This window comes from Nyctereutes procyonoides, unplaced genomic scaffold (assembly GCF_905146905.1).
Source record: "Nyctereutes procyonoides isolate TBG_1078 unplaced genomic scaffold, NYPRO_anot_genome, whole genome shotgun sequence".
Classification (NCBI taxonomy): Eukaryota; Metazoa; Chordata; class Mammalia; order Carnivora; family Canidae; genus Nyctereutes; species Nyctereutes procyonoides.
The window spans coordinates 3848095-3867543 of record NW_026575045.1 but is presented as its reverse complement, the minus strand read 5'-3'; the positions used below and the strand labels follow the sequence as shown (position 1 = coordinate 3867543).

Below are 19449 nucleotides of genomic sequence, written 5' to 3'. Positions count from 1 at the left end.
GCTGTAAACCATTTCTTCTCAGCCAGACTCAGTGAATTTTATTTTTCATTGTTTTGTAGCTGCTTTGAGTAAGGGTCGGAGAGGGGATGAACATTGAAATGAGAGGCTGGGATGAGACTATAAGGGGGAATTCAAAGCTTTATTTATTTATTTTTCTTTTTGGTCATTGTAAGGGACATGGAGATCAGGTTAGAAAGAGACTCTGGTTGTAGTTATTTGAGGTTTGATAATATTCTTCCAAATTCTGAAGTTCTCATGACCTACTTACTTGTAGCCTAGATTAATTCTCTAAAGGTATTTGAATGCGATGGTGAGCTCCTTTTTATTTATTTATTTTTATTGGCACATAAGCCTTGTTTCTTGAAAAAATAAAAATCCTTTTCTATAAACAACAATTACTTAGGTAATTTTCTTTGAAAAATAAAATGAAATCCTTTAGAATGCCCAGATGATAGGGTGCATTCCACCCTGAAAATTTTAATATGAGGAACCACATCATAATAGAAACAGCTTACAAGCAGGGCATTTTCATGTGCTCATTTCTGTGAACATTCTAGTATTATTTTTATTCTGAATTTGGTGACAAGCAATATATTCTCTTGACTTTCATTCAGGGGTAGAGCTTGCAAAACTGCCTGTTGGGTTTTTTTCATTGTTATTGCTGCTGGAGCAGCTTTCACCACCAGTATGTCACCCTATCAGCCTCTTGAATACAGCCATTCATCTAAGAGAAGCACTAATTCCAAGATAACCTTTGCCATCTGGATTCTACCACAAAGTGTTAGGATGGAGATTAGAACAGGACATAAGTGGTGGTTAGTTTGAAATAGCTTATTTTCCAAGAAACTCCATTTATTTATTTAGGTCGCACTGAAAGAGGTATAGAACGAAACTCCAATATCGTCCTTAGCACTCACTGATTTTAATAGGTGGTCCTCCTTGGCATTTGACCGCTCTCAGGCTCTTTCTGTCTTAGTCTCTGTTGCCCTTTAAATAAAGGTTGAAAATGAATAAGGAAGTTGGCTGGCTCCTCCCAAGAGAAAAGAATTTACCAGTGGTGATGACCAGCATCACATTGTTTATCAGAACATAAAGTTCGGTAGAAATCCCACAGTGACGTCTTCCCCCAGCACTTGCTGATGAATCTGGAGACATTTCCAGGACATTTTCAACTGGTTTGGACACTCTGCAGGAAATGAATGGTCAACCAGCTCTCACTTCAAAGACCTTTCCTTTCCAAGGTTATGTTTAGCTTTTAAAAGAAGTGGAAAGTAACCTAAATCACAGACCAAGTCTAAATCAGTACTTAAAAGGATCTCAAAAGAACTTCATGTGCTCTGATTATTTTTGTATGGGTTGATAAGTTAACTATAATTACCAATACTTCAGTGAATCTCCTTCTTAAAGTTCCTTTGAGTAGTGGAGCCTTGCAATGGGAAAGAAAAAAAGTTTGAGGAGCCTATTACATGGAGAACACACAAAATTAGTCCCAGAGACAGACTAGTCTTTCAGGAGGCCAAGCTACAAAAGGTTTGAAAAGTGAGTCCTAGAAAGGTTAAATAGTTTGCAGAAGGTCATTTGGTTATTAAGTGGCAGAGTCTGAATTTAAACTTGAGTCTCCTGCTTTTGGAGTTACTTCTACTGTAAAGTATACACCAAAATATCAGGAAAAAAATACAGTGTGTTTTGCTTAAAGACTGCCTATGTAATAAATACAGCACAAGTACTCTAATGGAGCTTATGTAATCACAGCAGGGATGTACCACTGTCATGTTGAGAAAAAAATAAGTCTATAAGTATTTGTAGGAAGTGATAGACCAATTCACAGCAAGGTTATGATTACTTACATGTATAAATCACATAATCTTCAAAAACATTTTATTAGGTGGCTGTATCTTAGATTTCTTTTTTCTTGGCAATATTCAGGAAGTCATAATAAGCCAGAAAGTTAAAGATTAAACATCTGGAAGACTGGACCCTTTGGTGAGGCTCCTAAAAGGCTCCATGTTAGGTCAAACTGAATAAAGCATTATCTGTTGCCTTTAATTTTCAACTGAAACTGAAGTAAGAGACTTTCAAAAAAGGAGGTGTTTGATGGCACAAGTGGAAAGATCTGCTCAGATTGTTATCCTCTCATATTATAGCCAGAGGAGTTCTTTTATTTTGAGAAAACATTTGTGATTCTTTCCACAACCAGAACACACATTCACCCTGAAGAGTGACTCCCATATGCAGCTGACCTGAAAATGTGATGTGATATCTTGATGTTTTCATATTTCCCCATTAGGAATAATAATTTAGGGAGTGTTTTAAATTAGCACACAAGACAGCTTTAAAAAGTTCCTATAAGACCATAGTGGAAATACACATAACACAAAATAATCCTCATGTTAAGACATACCAGCAGACTTACAGAACTTATCTGATGGAATATTTAATTCATTGTAAAATGTTAGACGTTGTATTTCAAACATGATAGGAATCTGTACTTTTTGCCAAAGCAGAAATGGAATGCCTTAAATGCCATAGATACTATATTTCTACTTAAACGAACACCTTTGTGTCATCTGTACAAATCACACAGAGGAACTACCTATGATAAAAACATGAACTTGCTTTAAATACAATTGAAATTCCAAATATTTTTTTCAAAGTTCTCCTATAAAATGCATCCTAACATTAGAATTACATCTTATAGGAAGATAATGCTTTCGCAAGACATATGCTATCCTTTGCAGATACTTTTACGTTGCTTCAGAACTGCACATGTATTAGTAGCAGTGAAGAAACAAAATTGACATTCTGGTTTCAAAGATGACACCAAATGTGAAACATGAAGAAAATGTCTAAGCCTAAGGCTTAACATACTTTGTTGCCATATTTTTTAAAAATGATATGGGTAGCTTCCATTTCCAGCCACAATGAAGTCACTGGTAGTGATGAGCTCCTCTGACCATAAACAATTGAAAAATGCCAAAATATCTAAAGCAACTGCTTTCAGATATTAAAAGACACTTAAAGACACAGAACCGTGGCCACTTAGGAAAAGGAATTACATGGAAAGACCTCCCTGAGTATCCCAGATCTCTCCCCAGGCACAGAGAGAGGTAGAGTCAAAGACTAATGCCTACTAGTCTTGGTGACCTGAGGAAGCAGATACCTGAGTTTGGGACTGATGGAGTGACTAAAATTTTGGAGCAGGCTCCTAGAGAGAAGAGAAAGGTAGACTGAATAGAGAAGAAACTATAGAAATCTGCTTAAAAGATCTTTTAAGATTTTGGCCAAATACTAACCTGTTCATGTCCAAATTAAGACTCTATGAGGTATAGTAGAATGGGGCTACTAGGGACCTGAAAGTGGACTGAAGACGCCAGGGGTACACAGAGCTAGAGCTAGCAGGCATCCTGACCAGCCACAGTGGAGAGGCCTCACTGACACTCTGGGCATACAACTGATCTGAAATCACCACACTTGAGGAAGAAGGCCAGTGTAGTGCAAAGGGCCCTAACAAATTTCAGTAACAAGCCCTCAAAGAGTCAACCGATATATAAGTAAATTAACTTCCTGCTAGAACAAAATCTAACAATTGTTCAAGGAAGACAATAAAATCTAGACTCTCAACATGTTAAGATTCACAATATCTAGCACAACCCCCCAAATTTACTAGATGTACAAAGGAATAAAAAAAATTTAATCTGTAACCAGAAGAAAACAGGGCTGCCTCTGAAATGACAAAGATGTTGGGCTTAGCAGACAAGCTAATACCCTGACACTACCTCTTTTGTGTACCTAAATCTTACTTAATCTTGAAGGGTTTGGCCTTAGAGAGGTGGTTTGCACAGTAAGCCTTCCACCTTGGTGTAATAGATCTGCTCTACTTAAATGCATAGTAAGCTTTCTGAAGGCAGGGGCCATATAATCTATTTCCAGTAGCCTGCTCAGCAGAAGCCACCAAAAGCTCAGGGCTTAGCCTCAGCATAACAGTTTACTATGTTAAAAAAATCAAAATAAAATAGCTATTATCACCATGTTTTGAATCCAAAGGAAAAAGATTAATACAATGAGTAAAAGATAACAAGTCTTAGTGGAAAACAGTTTCTAACTGTAAAAGGCAACCAATTGAAACTTTTAGAATTGAAGAATACAATATTCTAAATGAAAAATTCACTTGGTGTGGCTTAATAACAGATTTGATACACAGGCAGAAAAAACACTGAAAACTGGAAAACAAAAACTATACAAACTTGAGGCACAAAAGAAAAAAGGTTAAAAAAATTCCTGCAGATTTTGTAAAAATTTACAATTTTTAAAAAGTATGTGAAAATGCAAAGGACCTAGAATTGATGAACAATCCTGAAAAAAAAAACAATATTGAAGACAATTTGATTTTAAGATTTGCTATAAAGCAGCAGTAATCATGATAATGTTGTATTATTAAACCATATGCACACCAAAGATAAATTTATGTATCTTAGACTAAAATGTAAAAGTTGCTGGAAGAAAACATAGAATATATTTGCCACCTTATGTTATGATAGGCATAGATTTCTTACATAGAATAAAGAACTAACTATAAAAACTTTTTTTTTCTGAAAAAGTAAAACTATCTCTAATCACAAATGACATGATCTTGGATATAGAAAATCTCAAAGATTTCACCCCCCCCCCCAAAGAAAGCTACCAGAGCTAAAAAACAAATTCATCAAAGGTGCAATATCAACATATAAAATTAGTTGTGTTTCAATACACCACCAATAAACAATCCAAAATAAAATTAAGAAAACAATTCCATTATCAACACACTCTCGAAGGGAGTGACATCACCAAGACGGTGACATAGGTCATTCCTGACTTCACTCTCACTCACAAGGATAACTCACAACTATTCTTTTTTTTTTTAATTTTTATTTATTTATGATAGTCACAGAGAGAGAGAGAGAGAGAGGCAGAGACAAAGGCAGAGGGTGAAGCAGGCTCCATGCACCGGGAGCCCGATGTGGGACTCGATCCCGGGTCTCCAGGATCGCGCCCTGGGTCAAAGGCAGGCGCCAAACCGCTGCGCCACCCAGGGATCCCACTCACAATATTCAAGAACAAGGTATCACTGAGAGAATCCCAAAACACAGGAGTAGAGCTTTACCCCCTGTGCCACAGAGAATAAAACAAACAGCATTAGAAGGGTAAGAGAAGCAGCTACACATTGACTTCATTGTCACTCTCCCAGGCCATGCTGAGAGGTCTTCCCCAAGCCTCTGGCTCCTCTAGTGGGAAAAAAGAACCCAGGGGATAATCAGCCTCCCACATATCCTAGGAATATGGGTCACTTTATGAGAGCCACTACTCTGATCTCACCCCAGAGTAATTGCGGGGGAATCTGCAGGGCTCAACTACTAGGGATCTGACTGTGAAGGAGAAGAGGGGGAGGGGCTTGCAACAATCAGCACAGGGATCTTGACATACCTGCAGTGCCCAAACAATAATCCAAAATAGTGGGTTTTGCTCATTTGCAGAACTGAGTGTGCAATGCACTCTGAACAAGGAACTCAGTGGGGTGCAGATTTGCTTGATTTGGAGAGTCAAATGAAAAGCTTTGCCAGTCCTAGAGCCTGGTTTGCCCCACTGAGGCAAGGAATTGAGTCACAGTTCCTCCCATTGTGGAGCGTGTCTCCCAGTGACATCTGACTAGAGTTGCTGGTGGAAACACCTGAAAGCTGTGTGGCCTGGCAGTACTTGAGTAGAGAGGCAGGCAGGCAAAACTGATCACCTCCGAAGCAAAGCCAGTACCAGCAGTGGAACATTCCTGTGCAGGGGAAATTAATTTATAGCCAGGGCTGGGTGTAGCTCCTGACCCCTCTCAAATGAAGAGTTTGTTTAGGAAGTTTGGAGTTGCTTGGAATGAACCCTCCCTTTCCTGCTTAGGCAATGGAGTTGAGACAAAGCTCCACCTACCTACTGTGGCTTCTGGCCCGATCTAACCAGAAGAGCTGGTGAGAATGCCTGGAAACTGTGTGACCAAGTGGCACTTGATTTGAAAGGAGAGACAGCTAATAGTTTGCAGAGCAAAGTCAGGGAACCTTGGGGGTGGGTTACCTTGAGTTAAGATAACAGTGAGTTTTTACCAGCCTTAGAGCTACTTCTCCCACTGCACCCAGACTAGGAAACTAATTCATAACCTTGCTTATTACTGAATATAGTCTCCAGCCAGCCTGACCAGGGAACCTAATCAGAACATATGGGAAACTGTGTAGGCCATCCAACAGTCCTGCTGACAGTGACACTGGAATAGAAAGCACAAGGTGTGGCTTTCCTAATCTGCAGAGCAAAACCAATGGCCTCACCTGACCAGGGAATTTACTACGCTCTCTTGACTGATTTGGATGCCCAAACAACATAAGCTGTACAGGCTCTGGGACCCGTCATGCTGCTCTGCCAGGGCAGGAAAGCTAATTAATAGCCCCATCTGCAACACATACCCAGTCCCAACTATCTTGTAAGCCTGACCAGAGAATCCAGGCAACCATGGAGCCCATCTGATAGACTCATGTGGCTACCAGCAACCCTACCCAACTATTCAGAACCAGTGACACAGCCCCACCCCCCAATCTCAGAACTCAGAAAGTTGTTTCACTTCAAATTAGACCATAATAGTAGGCCATACTGCCCTGAACCATTACCAGCAGATGCACTCAGAAACCCAAACTGAGCCAACTGGAAAATAACTGTCTCTGCCAATGCAGACCTGTTAAGTCTGAAGAAGAAATTGATTACTCAAATGTGCAGATACCAACATAAGGAATCAAGTATTACAAAGCACTGGGTAAATATGGCACCGCCGAAAGAAACTAATGCAACTACTAACTGATCTTAAAGAAATGGAGATCTATGAAACTTCAGGCAGAGAATTCAGAATATTCCTCTTAAAAAAGTTAAATGAACTACACGGATACAAAGACAATGAAATGAAATTATAAAAACAATTCTCAAACAAAAGATTAGCAAAGCAATAAAGACTATCAAAACAACAATGAAAATGACAAACAGAATTCTAGAGACTCCCACCAAACTGAAGAATTCAATAGTTTCAAAAGCAAACTCGACTATGCAGAAGAAAGAATTAGTGACCTGGAGGATGTTAGAAATTATCCAATCAGAGAAGCAAAAAGGAGAAAGAATTAAAAAGAGTGAAAGACTTATAAAATGCAATGAAAAGAAACAATGTTCACATGTGAGAATTCTAGGAAGAGAAGAAAAAGAGAAGGTCAGAAAGTACATTTAAAACAATAATGGCTGTTATATTTATATCTGAAACTAATATAATACTGTATGTTAGTTATATTTGAATAAAAATAACTAAATAATGACTGAAAACTTCCCAAACTCGGGGAGAGAAATGGACATTCAGATCCCTGAGGTCCAAAAGATTCTGAAAAGATTGAACTTGAATAGGTCTACATTGAGAGGCATTATAATTTACTGTCAAATGTCAGAGGCAAAAGAGAATTTTAAAAGCAACAAGAGGAAAGAGAGAAGTTACATATAAGGGAACTACCATAAGATTATTGGTGGATTTCTCAATAGAAATATTTCAGGCAGGGCACCCGGGTGGCTCAGTGGTTGAGTGTCTGCCTTTGGCTCAGGTCATGATCCCAGGATTCTGGGATCATGTCCTGTATCAGGCTCACTGTGGGAGCCTGCTTCTCCCTCTATGTCTTTGCCTATGTCTTTCTATGTCTCTCATGGATAAATAAATAAAATCTTAAAAAAAGGAAACATTTCAGGCCAAGGAAGAATGGGATGACATAATTTAACTATTGAAAGAAAAAAACACTGTCAACCAAAGATATTATATCTGGGGTAGCTATTTATCAGAAATGATAAATATGGGTGTTTAGGGCCCATAGTCTTTCCCCAGAACATGGTTAAATGCTGAGACAGAGCTGAAAATCCTTACTTTTACTCTGAAGATATAACAATTGAAAATATTTATATGCCTAAGATTAGAGCACCTAAATATATAAAACAAAAACTAACAGAGCTAAAAAAAGTGAAATAAACAGTAATACAATAATAGTTGGAGACTTTAATACTTCACTCTCAACAACAGATAGATTACCCCAACAGAGACCAAATGGATCTCATAGACAGGTACAGATAATTCTGAGTACAGCAGAATACACATTCTTCTCAAGTACATATGGAACATTTTCTATGATAAACCACATTTAGGCCACAAGACAAGTCTCAACAAATTCACAAGATTGAAATCATACCAAGTATTATCTCTGATCACAATCGTATGAAACTATAAATCAATAACAGGAGGAAAACTGGAAAAATCACAAATAGAAATTAAACAACAGTATTATGAAAAACCAACTTATCATAGAAGGAATTAAAGGGGAAATAAAATTCTCTTGAGGCAGATGAAAAAGGAAACACAAAATACCAAAACTTATAGATGCAACACAAGCAATTCCAAGAGGAAGTTTCATAGAAAATTTTAAAAGGGGCATCTGAGTGGCACAGTGGTTGAGTGTCTGCCTTTGGTTCAGGTCATGATCTTGGGGTCCTGGGGTCAAGTCTCACATCAGGCTCCCAGCAGGGAGTCTGCTTCTCCCTCTACCTATGTCTCTGCCTCTGTGTCTCGAATGAATGAATGAATGAATGAATAAATTTTTTAAAAAGAAGCAAGAAAACTCCAAATAAACAACCTAATTCTACATCTTAAGGAAATAGAAAAAGAAGAAGAAATTGAGTCCAAAGTTGGCAGAGGAAAGCAAATAACAAAGATTAGAGAAGAAATAAATAAAATAGAAAAAACAATATAAAAAGTAACAAAACTAAGAGTTGGTTCTTGGAAAGGATAAACAAACTTTCCAAACACTTAGCTAGGCTAACTAAGAAAAAAAGAGAGAGGACCCAAATCAACAAAATTATAAATGAAAAAGGAGACATTACTATAAATATTACAGAAATCTAAAGGATCATAAGAGGCTACCATGAACAACTATATGTCAACAAGTTAAACGACCTAGAAGAAATGAAAAAATTCTTAGAAACATACAATTTATCAAGACTGAACCAGGAGAAATAGAAAATCTGAAAAGACCAATTACTAGTAAGGAGATTGAATCAGTAATCAAAAATATTCCAACTAAGAAAAGCCCAGGAGCAGATGGTTTCATGATGAATTTTACCAAGCATTTAAAGAATTAACACCAAGCTTTCTCAAACTCTTTAAAAAATTAAAGATGAAAGAATACTTCCAAACTCATTTTATAAAGCCAACATTATCCTGATGTCAAAACTAGAAGAAGATACTACTAGAAAAGAAAACTATAGGCCAATATCTCTACTGAATCTAGATGTAAAAATTCTCAGTAAAATATTAGCAAACAGAATTCAGCAGCACATTAAAGGATCATTTACCATGATTAAGTGGGATTCATCCCTGGGGTACAAAAATGATGCACCATACACAAATCAGTCAATGTGATACATCATATTAATAGAATGAAAGAAAATAATCATAAGATCATTACAAAAAAATAAGAAAAAACATTTGACCAAATTCAACATTCTTTCATGATAAGAACCTAGCAAATTAGGCATAGAAGGAATATATCTTAACATAATAAAGGACTTATATGACAAGCCCATAACTAACATCATATACTCAATGATGAAAGGTTGAAACCTTGCCAGGAATACAAGGTGCCCATTCTCACCATTCCTATTCAATAAAACACTGGAACTCCTAGTTACAGCATCAGGCAAGAAAAAGAAATAAGCAATATCAGAATTGAAAGGAAAGTAAAATTGTCTTTATTAACAATGACATAATTTTATATATAGAAAATCCTAAAGACTCAAAATAACCATTAGATATAATCAATGAATTTAGTAATGTTGCAAGATACAAAATTAATATGCAATAATCAGTATCATTTTTATACATTAACAATAAGTTTTCTGAAAATGAAATGAAATAAAGAAATTTGTCTCATTTGCAGTAGCATCAAAAGCAGCAAATTATGTAGCAGTAAATTTAACCTAGGAGGTGAAAAATCTCTACTCTGAAAACTGTAAGACATTGATGAATGAAATTGAAGAAGACACAAATAAATAGAAGGTTATCCTGATGTTCATAGATTGAGAGAATTAATTTGTTAGAATGTCAATAATACTGAAAGCCACCTATAGATTCAATGTATTCCCTATCAAGATTCGAATGACATTTTTTTTTTACAGATGTAGGAAAAAACACTCAAAAAACCAATTATGAGCCACAGAAGACTCTAAAAAGCCAAAGAAATCCTGAGAAAAAAGAACAAAGCAGGAGGTATCACACTTCCTCATTTCAAGTTATACTATGAAGCTATAGTCATCAAAACAGTATGGTATGGCATAAAAATAGAAGAACAGACTGATAAAACTGAATGAAGATCTTAGAAATAAACCCAAGCATATTAGTCAACTAATACTTGACATAGCCAAGAATACTCAATGGAGAAAAGACAGTCTCTTCAGTAAGTGGTGCTGGGATAATTATATATTCACATGTTAAAGAATGAAACTGGACTCTCTTCTTACAAAATTACCTCAAAATGGATTATAGACTTGAACGTAAGATCTGAAACCATGGAACTCCTAGAGGAAAGCATAGGATTAAAGCTCTTTGACATGGCCTTGAGAACAATTTTTTGGATATTACAACTAAAGAACAAACAACAAAATGAAAGATAAACAAGTGGGACTACATCAAACTGTAAACCTTCTGTACAGTAAAAGAAACTGTCAAGAAATTAAAAGACAAACCATGGAATGGAAAAAGTATTTGCAAATCACATATCTTATATGAGGTTAATATGCAGAATATATAAAGAATTCATATAACTCACCAGCAAAAAAACCCAAATAAGCCAAGAGCCATGAAAAGATCCCCCACATCATTCCTCATCAGGGAAATGCAACTTAAAGCCACAATGAGATATCACCTGACACCTGTTGGAATCGCCATCATCAAAAAGACCAGAGAGAACAAATGCTGATACGGATGTGGAGAAAATGGAACTCTTGTGCACTGTTGGTGGGAATGTAAATTGGTACAGCCACAATGGAAAACAGTATGGAGTTTCCTCAAAAAAATTAAAAATAGAACTATTATATGATCTAGCAATTCCACTCCTGGGAATATATCCAAAGGAAATGAAAACACTAACTCAAAAAGATATCTACATTTCCATGGTCATAGCAGTATTTGTAACAATAGCCATGACATGGAAACACCTTAAGTATCCAATGATGAATGAAGGGATAAAGAAGCCATGGTATATATACACAATAGAATATTATTCAGCAATGAAAAACAAGGAAATCCCACCATTCCTGACAGTGTGAATTGATCTTGAAGGCATTCTGCTAAGTGAAATAAGTCAGAAATCAGAAGACAAAAACTGGATGATATCACCTATATGTGGAATCTAAAAACAAAAGCAAAAACAAACTCATGGTAAAAGAGATCAGACATTGGTCACCAGAGGTGGAGGATAAGAAGAGGGAGAATTGGAAGAAAGTGGTCAAAGGTACAAATTTCCAATAACAAGATAAATAAGTAATGTACAACATGAAGCTAACATTGCTGTGCACACACACACATACACACACACACAATGTATAGCTAACATTGCTGCATCATGTATAGGGAACTTGTTAAGAGAATAAATCCTAAGAGTTCTCAATACGGAATTTCTTCTTTTCTTCATATTGTATCTATAGGAGATGATAGATGATAGATAAACTTATTGTGATAATTATTTCACCACATATGTAAATCAAACCATCACTTATACAGTGATATATGTAAGTTACTTGTCAATAAAACTGGAAAAACATATTTTTGATAAACTAGACTTCATCAAATTAAAATGTCTGCACCTTTAACATTTGTATTTTATAAAATATGTTCATTAAAATATAGAGTATATTAAATACATTATAAATATATTATGAAGATATTATGTGTGGTATATTAAATATACTTATATTTTATTATACTGCAGGATCAAAGAAGCAGATCTATAGGTCTAGGAAGATCACTGGTGCCAGGGGCTCAGAGCAGTGAGTGGAAATTACAACACAAAGGAGGACAGGTTTTTTTTTTTGAAGTGATGGAAATGTTCTATATTCTGATTGTGTTATATGCACAGTTTATTTTTCAAAATTATGAGTTCAAAAAGGGTGAATTTTAGAATATGTAAATTATACCCTAATAAAAAATAAGTTAATAAATAATTCAATAAAATAAATATGAGGGTAAATAATTCAACCATTCAACATCAGCTTTTCCTTTTGAAGTGGCAGCTATATCCCAACACTACTTAGGAGGTGCAACTCTCAAAAGCTAAGGTACCAGGACAAAGAAGTGACAGGCTTAAAGCCAGAGGCAATGAGCATCAAATAAATCCCTTGGCCTCAGCTCTGGCCAGCAAGATCACTGGCTGACACTACAATCCACCCAATTCTACATTTCTGGAAAACTCTGTCGATCACTGTGTCCATGATGGATGGGTTACAGAGAAAGAAAGTGACATGGTCATTGTCATCTAGGAATTTAATCTTAACACACATTATAAAAATAGGGTCATGGATACACTTATGTATCTGTTTTCAGGCCTTCAGTGGTGTCAAGAAGTTCTGTTCTATGTAAATAATGCATATTCTTTCAGGAAACATTTTTTTAGGAGCAAAGAATATTGTACATGATAAGAAAAAGTAGGACTTGACTAGAGCAAATATAATTGCTTACAATTTTAAGGACCAGTTGTCTGGCAACTCTTGTTGGTACATGGTGAATGAAAAGAAAGACTTTTTTTTTTTTTTTAATTTCCTAAGAACACTTCTTGAATCAAGACAGAGTAGAAAGGAGATGTGTTGGTTATGTCAAAATGGAGACTGGCGGATATAGGCAGGGAGGAATGTTTTATGTAGGAAAGAGTAGCCTCAGTAGAAGCTGGGTGGTAATTTCAGTTAAGTTACATTATTGAACAGTCCTGAGCCTCCCGCATGCTGGGCAGCGGTGTGAGACCTGGACTGGGAGAGCCTTAGCCTGAATCCAGACACTCACCAGCTGTGTTACTTTGGTTAAGTTACCAATGATCTGAGACTTTAATTGCCTTTATCTGGACTATTATGAAGAGAAAAATCAAGTTAACTCATGGGGTTGTTTGTAGATTTAAAGGATAATTATGTGAGACCCTTATGGTATAGTCCATGGCACATAGAAAGTATTCAATAAATATCAGTGTTATTAATGCAAAGGGTAGGATTTAGAGTCAGAAGATATGAGTTTAAGTGTATGGTTTGCCTCAGACATTCCTGCTTCTAGCACTGATGGTCTTGTGTGCTGTGAAACCCCAGTTCTAGGCAAACAGGATCATCGATCCTCCAAGTTCTGGTTCTTCAGGGGCTACTGTGATCTTGGGCAAGTTTCTTAAAATTTTGTATCTGTAAAATTGTAATGATAACAACAGATTTCTATGATGATAAACTGAAACAATGCTTGAGGAGAAATCTTTGTAGTCTAAAAGCTAGAAATTGATTATTATCAATATCACTTTGTCCTATTGTAGGGAGCCACAGTTATTTTTTCCTTCCCGCTTTGGCTCATTTTATTTTTCTTTTTCAAATGCCCTTCTACTTTCTTTTCTCTTCTTTGTCCATAATCTCTCCTGCTCAGTCTCGGTTATATTCTTCTGACCCTCCAACTTACGTGCTCATAGAACATTTAGAACACCAGGCAGGACATTCTTTATAGGGACATCACAACCTGCCATAACAACTCCTTACTTACATGATCACAGTTTTAGATACATGGAAACTTGTGTGAGCATGTGTTGTGGAAAATGAGGACTATGTTGAGAACATATAAGCACTTTTACATTATTCACTCTTGAAAGTCTCTTCTGGCTAGGAAATTCTGTGGCTCTAGGACCCTTTGACTTCTCTTTGAAAATATTCCCATATGTGCTTTTGGCCCACAAATCCAAAGTGCCATCCAATATAAATATATGCAAACTACAAATGTAAGCTACCTATATAACATTTTAAAATTTCTAGTAGTCAAATATTGCTAGCAGTCAAAATGTTACCATTTCAACATATAATGAATATAAAATTATTCATGAAATATTTTACTTTTTAAAATACCAGCTCTGGATATGCATGACCTATGGTGGACAAGGCCATACAATAAGCCATTAGAGAAAATTCACCACCCATTCAAAATCAGGGCACATGTCGGGTTTGCTTATATTTTTCCTTGAACAGCTGTGGGTATAAAGATTTAATGGACCACCTAGAATTTTCCTGCCACAGTTAATTACTCATAGGGACAGCTAAGACTTAATTAGAGTTCTCCAGTCTTCCTGCAAATACAGACTATGTTTAATGAGATGTTCACTTTAATTACTGAATCCTTTTTTCATAGTTAAATGTTTTAACATTTTCCTTTTATTCTAACATTTCAAATATTTTATCTCTCCTGAAAGATTTATGTATGCAGAATAGAGTTTTGTGCTAACAACTATACAATTACTACCACTAGTAGTATCATATTATATATAATATTATACAATATATAATATATAATTACATATATAAAATCACACAATTATATGATATAGTTATTATATAATAACCTATTAGTGAATAATCTATTTTTTTGATTCTTAGTCTGGCTTCTGACACTAGAATGTAGGTACTTATGCAGAGTAATGCTCTTATTTGTTCTAAGAGTATGAGGTCACTTAGAAATTTTCTTCATTTAATGAAATAATATCCTTGACTATGTGGAAGTCATGTCACCAAAGAAAGTTTAAAAATCTGCCTAATAAGTATTCTGGTATATCCTTACATGGTACCTAGGATTCTCAAGTAGTGACTGCAATCTTGGTTTGTAGAGGAGTGGGATCCATGGATGTCAAGATTGCCCCAAAGTCCTCTCAGCACAAAGTGTCAGTAGATGAGAAATGGGAGCAATGGGTGTTGTGGGAGGTCCTTTGTGGGGTTCATGCTTCATACTTTCCCTAGTGAACTCATCTGTAGTCAGTTTGACTGTATATTGGAACACCTATATGCCAGTATTAGATATCATTCCTAAATTTCACACTTGTATTTCTAACGGCCTAATTGAATATCTTCACCTGTTCCCACAGACACTGCAAATACAATACACCACTTAGGGATTTGGGTTGCAAGCAACAGGAGCATGCTTTGGTTTATATAAACAGTTGAGGATGCTTCCAATAAGAATAACTGGTAGAGCGATGGAGTGCTAAATTTGGGCTATTAAGCCTAGAACCATTCCTAAGATAACACCTGCCCATTCGCTGAGAATCCCAACACTCCAGGTGCTGACCTTCAAATACCACACCTTGCACTCTTGTCTTCACCAGCTCTGGGCTCTGCACCCCACCCTTTTATAGGCCCTTGTTGCCCAGACATTTTATCTTCCACAGCAATTCCAGACAGCTTTCTTAAAAATCTATATAGATAAGATAAAAATATATACAAAATAATATATATTGTTGTGAAATACACACAGAGAAAAATGTGTAAATATTTATGCTCAATTCAAAAAATGGGAATAGAGCACCCATGTACCTACTGCCAGCATGGGAAAGACAACATTATAGCATCATACATTTGAGATCATTTTGTTTCTTTCCCCACTCACATTTCCCCATCTACCCAGGGGAAATGCCCATTCTGAAATTTATCACACTCTTCCTTTTCTGCCTTACTAGACCGATCTGTATGGGTATCCCCAAAGAAATATGTTATTACATGCTATTTGGTTTTGAATTTTATGCAATTAGAACTGAATGTTTTGGATACTTGCTCTTCCTTCTTTCAAACTTATATTCTCACGCTTCCTTCATGTTCCCATATGTAGCTGTATTTTATTCATTATTACTATGGCATGGTACTCTACTGCCACAATATATTTATAATCCATTCTGCTGTTGATAGATAGATACTTGGTTGTTCAAGGTTTTTGTTTTGTTTTTTTTTTTACTATTAGTAATAATAGTCTTATGAACACTTCATACATACATATGTGTAAAAGTTTCTTCAGATAAATATCTAGGAGTAAAATAGATAAAATGTCAGGATTTTCTAAGGACATTGGACAAATTTACATCTCTAAGAAGAGTTTGACAGGCCTTCTGTCTCTCCACAATACTTGATATTATCGGATTTTTTATTTTATTTTTAGATTTTATTTATTTATTCATGAGAGACACACAGAGAGAGAGTCAGAGACTCAGGCAGAGGGAGAAGCAGGCTCCATGCAGCGAACATGATGTGGGATTTGATCCCGGGTCTCCAGGATCACACCCTGGGCTGAAGGCGGTGCTAAACCGCTGAGCCACCAGGGCTGCCCAGTATTACCTGATTTTTAAATTTTTTGCCAATTTGGTAAGTGTAGAATAGTATTTCCTAGGAACTTAATTTTGCATTTTCTGGATTTCCAGCAAGATTGAGCATCTTTCCAAATGTTTATGAGCTATTTTGTTTCCTTTCCAATCTTTTGTCCATTTTTCCCTTATGGGAAAATTAATTTTTTTCCATGTTGAATTTTTTTTACCCAAGAATGAGATACATATGTGTTTATTAAGGTAATAGTTAAAATATTCCAAACTGTTTATTCAATAAGTTTTACAATTTTGTATAAAATGTCTTGCACATCTTTTGTAGGATTAGCTGTTAGGTGCTTTATATCCTTCTATCAAATTGTAAATGCAAACTAAATTAAAATTACATTGTTCAACTGCTTTTTCCCAGATGTATAGAAATGCAATTGATTTTATATATTCTATTTTTAGCCAGCAAATTGTTAATATTCTCTTACTAATTGTAGTAATCCAGGAGTTTCAGGTCTAAGTGTGGCACAATAGCTTGTACTAGATAGAACCCTCCTTCTGATAACAACTATAAAAGTTAGATAAAATGTAAACAAACAATTACTGAAGGCACTGCACAGCAACCAAAGCTAGCAGAAACTGGAAGGAGAATGATCCTTGAAAGAAAGGCAAGCTCAAAATTTCTTTGGGGTGCCAGAAAAGAGAGCATACATGGAAAAGCATTTATTGGCTTAAGGAATCAGAGGTCAGAGTTTAGGGCTACAAGAAGAGTTGGAAAGAGAAGGGATTTCCAAAGAGAGGAACACCACATGAGAGGAACCCTAAAATCTCTACACAAATTGCTCTTAAATTGCTGACTGACTCTAAAGTTACGCATGTGCAAGAAGGGTGTCCAAGAAGCCCACAGAAAGCAGCAGAAAGCCACAGGAAGGAGGCCAACCTAAAACTGAGCGGAGATTTTTAGCACAGATTTCCTGGTGCAGGGAGATGGAGTTTGCATTCACCATGTACATGACTTCATCAGTTAATTTCCTCTTACCTTACCAAGCTACTCAAGAGCTTTTCATGAGCTGGGAAGAATAGGTGGGGTGTGGAATGAAAATCCATTTAACTGATTCAGTTGGGCTACCTAGGAAATATGAAAGCCAAAAATGCATGCGACTCAAGTAAATCTCATTAACTACATTTCCAAACTGACATCCCAGGAAAAGCCCAGAGGATTTTTTTTTAAAGATTTTATTTATTTACTCATGAGACACACACACACACACACACACACACACACACACACACACACACAGAGGCAGGGACACAGGAAGAGGGAGAAGCAGGCTCCCTGCGGGGACCCGGATGCGGGACTCGATCTCGGGACTCCAGGATCATGCCCTGGGTGGAAGGCAGATGCTCAACCGCTGAGCCACCCAGGGATCCCAAGCCCAGAGGATATTTTAAAAGTCTAATCAAAACCCAAGTCAAAATAATAAATGTATGTTTTCATATTATTGAAAATATGTGTGTGATTCATTGTGGGAGGACACCGTGTGCAGTACATTCATACAATTTATCCTATCTGCCTGCAGAGATTATAGGTAATCAAGGACTTTAACTCTCTCTTATTTTAAGTTGAAGAATAAAATCCTACAAAAATAGCAAAATAGGGAAGACGTTTGGAATCTCCTTCTCTTATAAGGTTTTACATTTCTTGTCTGTGCTCAGCAGATGGGACTGGATATGCAGCAGCTTTTGGTGGAAGTTTTGGTGGAAGTGGGCAGGACAGATGTTCAGAGGACTGAGGCCTGGATACACCAAGTAATGGCTAGGTATCAAACATCAGGACATAAGAAGAGCTTAGGCATTCTCCAACCTTGTGAAACTATAGCCAGTAGATCTGTAGGTAGTCCATGGGTAGAGCTCTGGTTATTTTGTGGCAGATTTTGAAGGAATTGTTTAATAAACTAAAAAATGCCATGAAAAAATTTCTGGCTTTCTGCCTTACCATTCTATACAAAGAAGTTTTCTAAAATGCTATTTGTTACAAGCATTTTACTTGCCACCTCAGGCCTTATCCACAAACCCTTACTAAAATGCCCTCTGAGTCTGCACTACAGGCCCGTTCTGCCAAAAACCCTAACACCTGTCATTCTGGGCACACTTTCTGAACAGTTTGCTTCCAAGCAGTCAGAAAAGGGTTGCACTTTTGGAGCACTGGTAAGCCAATTGAGAAATCAGGGTTGAAGAATTCTATACGTATGGAATTCTTCTTTATAATTTGAACAAAGGAGAAGAAAATTGCAGGGCCACAGAAGTACAGAGAAGGAGCCTTGCCTTCTGTCCTTGTTCTGTCACTCCCTTGAACAATCCAGCAAAACGATGCCTGCTAATACCACTCCAAACAGTGACCGGCATGCATTCCAGCTGCTCACAACACAATCAGTCCTTTCTGTCCACAAAAAGGCCTGGGATTCATGCTGGCTTTTGCATAGAGCATTTAACATCATGTTGGCCCACTCTCTACGCCCTTGCACCCACACATGGTAAGACTGGCTGTACTCTCTGCCTGTTATCAAGGCGTTCGGGCTCAAGGCTTCCAGGCTTTGGCCATGTTCAATCTTAACTTTGGTGACATTTACATTTTTTATAAACAATAATCCAAAAACAAATAAGAGAGGATTATGAATTCTCTGAAAGGGGAGGAAGCAATGTAATGATTATAGTGACAGGTAACAGTGTTGAATGTTTTAAGTGTTTAGCCACAACTAAACTAAGAGAGTATGGAATCTAGTTGGTCTTTCTTTCTTTTTTCACTGCCTTCTGCTCAACTTACTTACAACTATGTAAAAGCAAAGTATTCATTGCTCAAGGCCTATAAATACACACAGATAAACGTGTGCATGTATCACATAATATACTGAGAATTAGATCAGTTTAGCAAATAGGATTACTTTATCTCCCAAAAAAATCCAGATATATTTACTAAATGGAACATCTTATAAAAAAAACTCTCAAATGAGTTAGTGGCACT

The 19449-nt window shown here is 36.6% G+C and overlaps 1 protein-coding gene across 2 annotated transcripts in view; it reads right to left on the bottom strand.

Moving 5' to 3' along the window:
* Positions 1-19449, bottom strand: part of PDE7B (phosphodiesterase 7B) — a 312799-nt gene that overhangs the window by 243337 nt on the left and 50013 nt on the right. Inside the window, exon 1 of one of the 2 annotated variants that reach the window (XM_055324721.1) lies at positions 17467-17510. The exons of the other annotated variant lie outside the window; for it this stretch is intronic. The gene's annotated coding sequence lies outside the window, so the exon portion shown is untranslated. Of the gene's footprint in view, positions 1-17466; positions 17511-19449 lie in introns of those variants that run through there. 2 annotated transcript variants of the gene reach the window in all.